The sequence below is a fragment of the Macrobrachium nipponense genome, chromosome 13 (assembly GCF_015104395.2).
Source record: "Macrobrachium nipponense isolate FS-2020 chromosome 13, ASM1510439v2, whole genome shotgun sequence".
NCBI classification, from domain to species: domain Eukaryota; kingdom Metazoa; phylum Arthropoda; class Malacostraca; order Decapoda; family Palaemonidae; genus Macrobrachium; species Macrobrachium nipponense.
Genome location: NC_087206.1, coordinates 60,040,170 through 60,048,923, shown reverse-complemented (window position 1 = coordinate 60,048,923; position 8,754 = coordinate 60,040,170). Strand labels below are relative to the sequence as shown.

The 8,754-nt window shown below is 35.7% G+C and overlaps 1 long non-coding RNA gene across 1 annotated transcript; it reads right to left on the bottom strand.

Moving 5' to 3' along the window:
• Positions 1 to 7,023: 7,023 nt before the first annotated feature.
• LOC135225481 (uncharacterized) lies at positions 7,024 to 8,163 on the bottom strand. The gene is made up of 3 exons (XR_010316987.1): positions 8,000 to 8,163; positions 7,664 to 7,779; positions 7,024 to 7,221 (listed from the first exon to the last, which is right to left on the bottom strand). It is a non-coding gene; the product is annotated as an uncharacterized LOC135225481 (long non-coding RNA).
• Between the last annotated feature and the right edge of the window lie 591 nt (positions 8,164 to 8,754).

Genomic DNA, 8,754 nt, shown 5'->3' with positions numbered 1-8,754 from the left:
TATAAACGAAGCGCCAAAATATCTTGTTACTACTATTCCAATCAAAATAGTTACCCCTACAACAGCAGCGTTTAGAACCCCACTCGTGAAGAAGTACTAACGAGCACAAAAGTCCGTTCCTTAGCCATACAGACAGTGTACACAAATCCGCTCCCGCTGATTATGAAACACCGAAGCAATTGAATAAGTAACTAATGGAAGGTCCAACAGATGTCGCACCGTAGCGGCTACTGGAATGAAAGGACTGTGAAGCGGGTATTTTTCTTGAGTATAGAGGAAATGTTCCGTATTCTAGTATCGTTAAGAAAGTTGGTAAAATTTTCAGTTCCCTTAAGTTATAAAGTTAGTAACCACAAACCGCTGCTGGTGCATCCACTATATTTAAACATTCATAGATCTGTTATATTTAGTTATACTAGCAAACTAACCCATATATGATAGGCTGATAAAATACGGGTGCAGAAGTGAAAAATTTATATGTACTATTTGTTCAGCAATATTAAAATAAGGGCGATTTTTATACATACCTACTACAGAACCTCTTTGTACACAATATCAGTTTGTTCACAACTTAATTTCAAGTTGGCAGAGTCAGTTGCTCTGCTCATCGCCACATACAGTTGGCCATGCGTGAACATGGGTGACGACAGAAACACACCAACACAATCCAAAGTCTGGCAGTGCGACTTGTTTGCAGTGAATGAGAAGGCCAGGTTGATGGGAAACTGCCTGCGCCATAACTCGAACGGAAACTGGTTGTCCGAAGGCATCAGAGGAATCTGGGGGATGAACAGACGTTTGCCAGTGTGAGGGCCCATTGCTATCACTGCTTTGATGATGTGGGAGTTTAGCTCCATAACAGTGTACCTTGTTCCGTTGCAATGTCCATTGGCAGGATCGAAATTCCAAAGCAACATTGCCAGGCAGTACTTCTTCAACGTTATTTTGTACACTGGTAGTCCCGATAGATTTAAGTTATTCAAAAAATCTTGCGGATATTGATGATAATTTTCATCTTCTATTGTGTCCGAGCTGAAATATTCGCGACTTTCTCCAGGGAAGTTGTACAGAAATTATGTATGAAAAATCGTAAATTAACTAAGTCTACAGGAATAACCTGCCTCGTTTCGCGGCCAGAAACTGGTCCGTTTCAGGGAATCCCCTCTCGCCCCCATCCCCTACAAAGGAGGGGGGTAGGTTGGATGAAACCCCATTACAAACCCTCTTAGGGGTCCTCACCATAACCCTGCCAAGTTTCATGCCCATCTGACTAGCCGTTTGGCCGTGATTGAATGACAGACAGACAGACAGACATTACGCCCATTACAGTACGATTGCATGATTGGGCCAACAACATCCATAGTGGAAGTGGGTGTTATAGGTGATGACAACCCAATGCGAGGTTTTAGACACTTGCAAATTATGGGTATATGTAATTTTTAAAAAAATGCTAGTAAAAAATAAAAGATTCAAATACTTTTACCATACCAATGTAACAAATTCACATTTAGTAAAAAGACGGAAAGAAAAAGCAGAGGAAAAATATTAATCATAGCACAGAGGTAAAGACGAAAAATTGAGAGGAGAGAAAGTTTGCTGGGTAAGTGATAGTCTAATAGACGTAACCAGCAAATGATTTTTCAATATGTATTATTTGGCGGTTTTGTTGGTGATGTGAGGTTACAGCAACGACAATGCGTCTACCTATCCAATTGTGATTATTGCTTATGCAGAATGCCATGCTCATGAAAACTATTAATCCACCAACAATATTATGGTGCTGACCCTTTTTAAATTAACATAGTCTATACCAAAGACTTGAGGATGACGGGGTTTCATAGTCAGCGGATTCGTGTTCACTCTGGACCAGCAGCTTTTTAGTGGGACTAAATTACTGTGCATTTCAGGGCAGAGTCTAATTGATTTTCGTCGATAATATTTGACCAAAGCATCGGATATGGATCGTATTAGGGAAATAGCTATTTAAAGTCAGCCTAATTGACAAAATTATGCAGTGGTGTATATCGTATATAATTAAGGCACCTATCAGAGTAAATCAAAGAAATTTAAAGGGATACTTAGCTAATTATAGTAAGTACCCAAATATTGGACCCTTCTGTACAATAAGTATTGAAGGAAAGGCTATGAATCACTGTTTAGAATGATGATAATATTACGGTTCCCATTGGTGATACCACGGATAATTAATAAGAATTTGGTATATACACACGACAAAATTATGAATTAATTTTGTAAATATACAAATTAATTTTCTAAATATACATATGGTAATATTACTATTTTCATGTACAATGTTACGTTGACTATAGGAATATATAGCAAATATAACGCAATTTCTATGTGCCATTGACTATGTCATAGAAATCCTTTGGATTAGTGAAATACAATCCTAATGAAATGAAAATGCAAATATTTAGGGGTGTTTGGTACGACATTTTGGCCCGCTAAACGAGGTAACCTTGAATTATAGTAAACGGGGCAGACGAAAGGGTGAGGGCAACAGACCATTCATAGGTCGAAGTAGGTCATACGTGATGGCAGCTTCAACTATGTCAAGCCCAGCAAATTGCCCTCGTGGCCGCAAGATTGCTTTAGTGTTCCGTGTTTTTGCATTATGCAACAAAGAAGAGAATCGTATGCGTCGTATGCTAAATATTACCAGGCAAGAGGTTAATAAGGCGGTACACAAGCACCAAACGATTTAGATAAACGGGACAAAGGTAACTTTAATAGGGGTAATATGACTACTATGAGATTCAGGGCCTCTGTAACACGGTTTTTTCGCAATAACTTTTTATCTATGCATTTCATAAATATAACGCTTATTCAGAATACATATTATATCTACACATAAATTTTGACTGTATTCTGCGTTATGTAGGTTGAATAAATTTGGTACTTATAATGTGAAAGTGACTCTTTTTGAAGACGGGCCAACTTACTCAGAGAAAAGGTTTCGAACGCACTCGTTACGTAACTTATGACAGCATTTCTTCCCTCTTTCTCGATGGATGATTGGCTACACGTAACGAAGGCTAAACCTCTGGCAACAATGACATACACATTTAAATACAAGCAAAGCAGTACATCTTTATGAACTCTGGAACCTCTCCACTGATAATTGTCATAATGAACAAACCAACAAAATATGTTAATAAATACAAAAACACTTCGATTATAAGTCTAACTCCCAAAATAGGTTTCTTAAAAAATAACAGTCTACTTTATAGGTCACAATCAGATTGATAAGATGTAGGGAATAGTTGGTAATTTTCAAAAACATAGACAAGCTTGATTTGATAACTGCTATATCCAATGTCAACCAATTTTTATTTATTGGCTATCTACCTATTTACTGGAAAAAAAAAAATAGCCGGTACCGTATATTGGCTTTAAACCTTCACCAATAATTATCGTCAGAATGATGACTTCATGAGGCTCTACCCACTTTCGCCTCGTTATAAGTCAGGATAACACTGAAGGCTACCATGGGCATTGTTGGATTAGAAAATTTAACTTCTGGCTATAAAAACTAATTTCTCAAGTAGTTGTAAGAAGTGCTAAATGATCCTCAAGGACCCAGCAGTTGGCCTAAACGTTTAATTCATGTATATTACTGCTATACTGTTGCGGCACTACTGCTACAGTAGTATTACTACGCTAGTACTGATACCTCACCCACAACTATGTATCGTTCCGCCATTCATAAAGTCTTTGGGTTTCAGAGCCGATGGAGTTTCTGTCTGGTGGATGGGCGGGGCAACATTTCGTCAAAAGGAGTTTACTTGCTTACGTAATGAATGTTTTTCGACTCTTGGCTCGTAATCATTGGCCATGGCGTCGGATAGATCATTTTTACTCTATAAAAATTAAAACTATCGGGTTTTGGTTATTGATAATGCTGACAAAATTTGTGGGGGGTTGTGACATATACATATGTTAACTTTCAGCTACATCCGATGCTTTGACAAGGAGCAAAGTCCAAAAAACCGTGTTACAGAGACCCTGAATCTCATAGTAGTATGAAAAAGATATGCAAATATTTTGTTTATATCAAGGCCTTTCTAACTTTTCAGACCAAGAATAAACCATGGCCGAATTTTCTTGACTGATAAACTATCTTCCTTACTCTACTGACCTCCTTATACACACACACACACACACACCATAAATATATGTATAATTTCATTTGTGTTGTATATGTGCATTTATGTGAGTACCGTATCTGTATTTCTATGTATACGGCATATGTATTTATGCATATTCTATCATCCTCTTCCCTGATGTCTGAGTGTGAATAATACTAATAATGATGATTATAATACCAATGAGAATCTGATGACTAGTGAGATTATTATAATTTTGACTAATCGTTTCATTATTAATACTACATGGCCGTGCATAGAAAAAAAAAAACTTTAAAAAGTACATTTTTATTTATTTGCTAAATACTGGTCTTTATTCGTTTAGTAATTTTGTGGATATCTGAACAATACTTTACGTATCCTTGAAAATCCACGGTAACAATGGTTTTCCCAGTGTGTGTTAGTGTATGTAAGACTGTGTATATTTCAAATTAAAGGAAATGTTTTACGGCATAGAACTGTATTATACCATTAATACTCTCATTTGACACCCATTCCCTTATTGTACACTAACTACTTAGGTGTTTGAGTGGCGTCTAGCAAAGTACGTCATACTACAGCGCCAGAGTTGGCAGGCCTTCGTAATGAAGTTTTATTAGCTTCCATCTACGATCCTGCTAGATTTAGCAATGTTTCCCTTTAAATATCATAGATTTATGTGAAGCACCTTAATTAACAACATTGGACATCACTAAATATTTTTTACTATTTTTAGGCTTCAAATAAGCTATTTCCCCAAATCTGATCCATAGCAGATGCTTTGGGAAGATTTTATCGACGAAAATAAATTAGACACGGTCCTGTAAAATGCACATGTGTTACGTATTGACCACTCAAGTGATCAATTTTGACAATCCTGTGCAGGAGCGATATACAGCCTAGACCGCATTCATAAACTAATAATGCCAACTAACATATTTCAGGACCAGAAACTGAGTTTTATCATCTAGTATAATTCTTTATATAGTACTACCATTTGGACTCCTGGAACCTGTTAGGATCATCTTTATTGCCTGGAGGATATCTCAAATGATTAGGTTTTTATTTAAAAAGTAATGTCTCATTTAAACGGGCATAAAACTCCATGCACAGTAGCACATTGCCCAGTAGCGCATTAAGCATTTCAACACTTTTTAGGCAACTTTACTTTTATCTTTAAACAAATACAAATCTATGTCATCTTCACTGATAGTTTAAGTTAAAAAGCTCCTTCCATCCGTAAAAAACTACGTAAATCGCTAGTAGCCTAGAGTTTCCTGCCATTAACACCTGCTCGGAAGCACAGCTTAATTTCTCTAAATATCTTAAAACAATTTGTTTCACGGTCTTTTCCTTTAATCTCTGTTGGTTTGACATACCCGTATATTGCTGCAGTCCTGTATTGTAATTAGGCAATTTCAAACTAGCGTTGGTTTTAAATAAATTAGTTTTAGCCTTTAAATAAACCCCAACCTTACACTTTCACCTTTTTTCCAAAATTACATTTGCAGCGCAAATATACACCTACACTAACTACATTATAATTATTTATCAACCTCGGGTCACTTATCTCCAGACATCCACCCAAAACATTCATCCAACTCGAGTGTTACCATTTCTAACCCTATTACTTACTGCAGGGCAGCCTTTTAATTGAGAAAAGTTATTTCTTATATTAGTGCTGTATTACCCAAGTTACCAATTTTTTTTTTTTTTTTTTTTTTTTTTACCAAATCTTATCTAGGACAATGTCAGTTTCACACAAACGCCCAACTGCTGTGACTTAAGTCATACAAACATTCGTTACCGTAGGTGGGAGAATTGTATAAGACCAAACTTAACCTCTCATTTAATTTCAAAATACAATCACAGTAAATTTCCTTTATGTTCGTTAATTTGATACACAGTACTGATCCAAATTAGAACTAAGATAAATCTCTTAATAATCTTATATCCCTGAATCTTAAGAAATAAAGATTTAATAGCTTATGTACCCTTTTTCTGACAATCAGGGTAAATTTCATGTGGTTACAAACCTTGATAATTACAGGATTGTGCACACATTGGAATCTTTCTTAATCATGAATCTACGGTTACAGAATGGCACCTGTTTTATCACACTTCAAAATAAAATTAGGAAAGCCTTGCTTTTGTAACAGATGGAAAAGAGAGTATTCCACGAACTAATCGCACAATTGCTCCAAATCCCTATTCTAAACCCCTCAGAGCAAGGTCACCTTAAGTCATGTAAAGCAACAGGACAACTTTGGTTAAAACTAAATTAAAATCAAACCTTCATACAAAGAAAAAAAGTTAGCGTACACTGTTGCTCATTACCAAGTTCGGTAAAGTTCTTTTATGCAAAAGATTTTCGAATAACAAAATGCATATAACATCAAACTTCCTTCAAAATACTGTCATTTACCAAATATCTAAAATGTTATAAGCATGGATTTTATGATCCAGAACTAAAAATGAATAGTGGGCTTTGAAAAATAAACACTAATCCAGAAGTAATCATTCTACAGTTTCGATATGAAGATTAAACGGACCTAAACTGAAAATTTAGTTATATATGAAAAACTAACCAAACTAATATGTTACAAAAAATAGCTTTTGAAATCACAGTATTAAGAAAGAGTATTAACTAAAACCAGAGTGGATTAAGCTAATAAATTCAATAACCATTATGATTTACTAATGCAAGTTAACTGTAAAGACAGGAACTAACGACCAGTTTTATTGATTTATACAAACCATTGCGTATGTACAAAACATAAGTGCTACGCTAATCTACTGAAATTACTAAATTGTCAGTTTAAAAAATAACTAGTAATAGTCAAGTTATGACTCAGTCATCTGGAACGGAAAAAATAAAACTCAAAGGACTCGCACAGTAGGCCAACTCGCCTACTATGCAAGCCCTTAGGAGCGCCTCCACCCGATCAGGGGCACCGCCCCCGATGGGGTGGAGGAAAATTAAAAAAATGGATATTGAAGTTTTGAAGAAATCTCGTGATAGCAGCCTTTTTTTCTTTTAACAACCAGTCTTTAATATTCATCATAGCATCATTCCCTGAAATATAAAGAGAATTACAAACTTAAATGTACTAAGATAAAAAAAAATATCTAATGCCATTTAAGTAGTTTGACAAAATTTTGTAAGTTTTTTCTTTTAGTTCATATACTAAACAATTTTTATGTTATTGTCCTTGTCAGGTAAAGACTTCATGTAATCAAACAGATTTAATTCAAACAACACTTTCTTAAAAGCCATGCCAAAACTGGTTGTGATGAACCACATACACAAGAATGGGAAAACATAAGTTTTACTGTATTTTTCTTAATGTCATAAACCACATTACGCGCAGGTCATCGGCAAGATGTCAAGAAAAATACTAAAAATCAGATTTTTATCACAATGCATCAGAGGTCTACGGACAGGTAAAGGCAAAACTTTGCATAAATACCACAAGCTCATAATAGCTCACAGCCAATAAACGAAATAGATACTTAACTTAAAATCCGTAGGGACCACATGGAGACAGACGGGAAAAGTAAGAGTCGGTGTGGTACAAAACACCGTAACTGCCTCACCGACCGACCGTCACTGAAACCAACCCATGGCGTCGAACTTCAAAAGTAAAAAATATAAAATTAACATACTGGATAAATCCTACAAACTTATTCAAGAAATTTAAGCAGTGCTTAGTCTGCAAATAGCACATTGAAATAAACAGTCATGGTCCAAAGAACAGAATCGCACAGTTCTGAACAGAAAGTTCTCAAAAATGTACAGCAGCTTTGAAATGTAAACGAAGTTGACGTTAGATAAAATAGAAAAAATCACAAACCTTAAAAGGGTACTCGACTACAACGTTAACTCGAAGTACATTCAGGTGAATTATTACTTCTTGTCACTTTTTTACAAATCTACGTTGAAACAGATGAACTGAAATGGATAACCGGCGAACCACTAATCGTACTGATACGCCTACCAGCCAACTGTCAAGTGAAAAAATAATGGAAGACTTTGCATGACCGAAAATCAGCTTTCAATGACGTCACCAGACAAGTGCACTGCGCCAAGGACCCTGGAAGCGCATAGATTCAATAATCGGTCGACACAAACTCGGGTAAAAGAAACTAGCGTCTTCATTTGAGTCGTTCCAATAATAACCTCGCCTGGCCCAAAACAGATTTTACGTGACGAATACCGATGGATAAGAAAAATTGTTTAAACAAAAATCTAACTTACACGATAAAAATTATTTTGTGAATTTCCATTATGGTCCATTCATGTTAATAATAAAAATATTTCTTAAATTTGGATTTCAAAGAATCAATTCCGAAATAATTTCTGAGTGCAACTTTTGTTGGGATCGAAAGAAATATTATTTTTATCCGGTATCTTCGAAAATCGACTTTTCATAATTGTAACAGTATTAACTGCACAGTCATTCCTTATAAACCTGGAAAATTATGTCAAGCAAATCCTTTTTAATTCTCTCTCTCTCTCTCTCTCTCTCTCTCTCTCTCTCTCTCTCTCTCTAAACGATATTAGAATATGGAGACTTTATTGTATGCTCAAGAAAAATGGCTGCGTCCC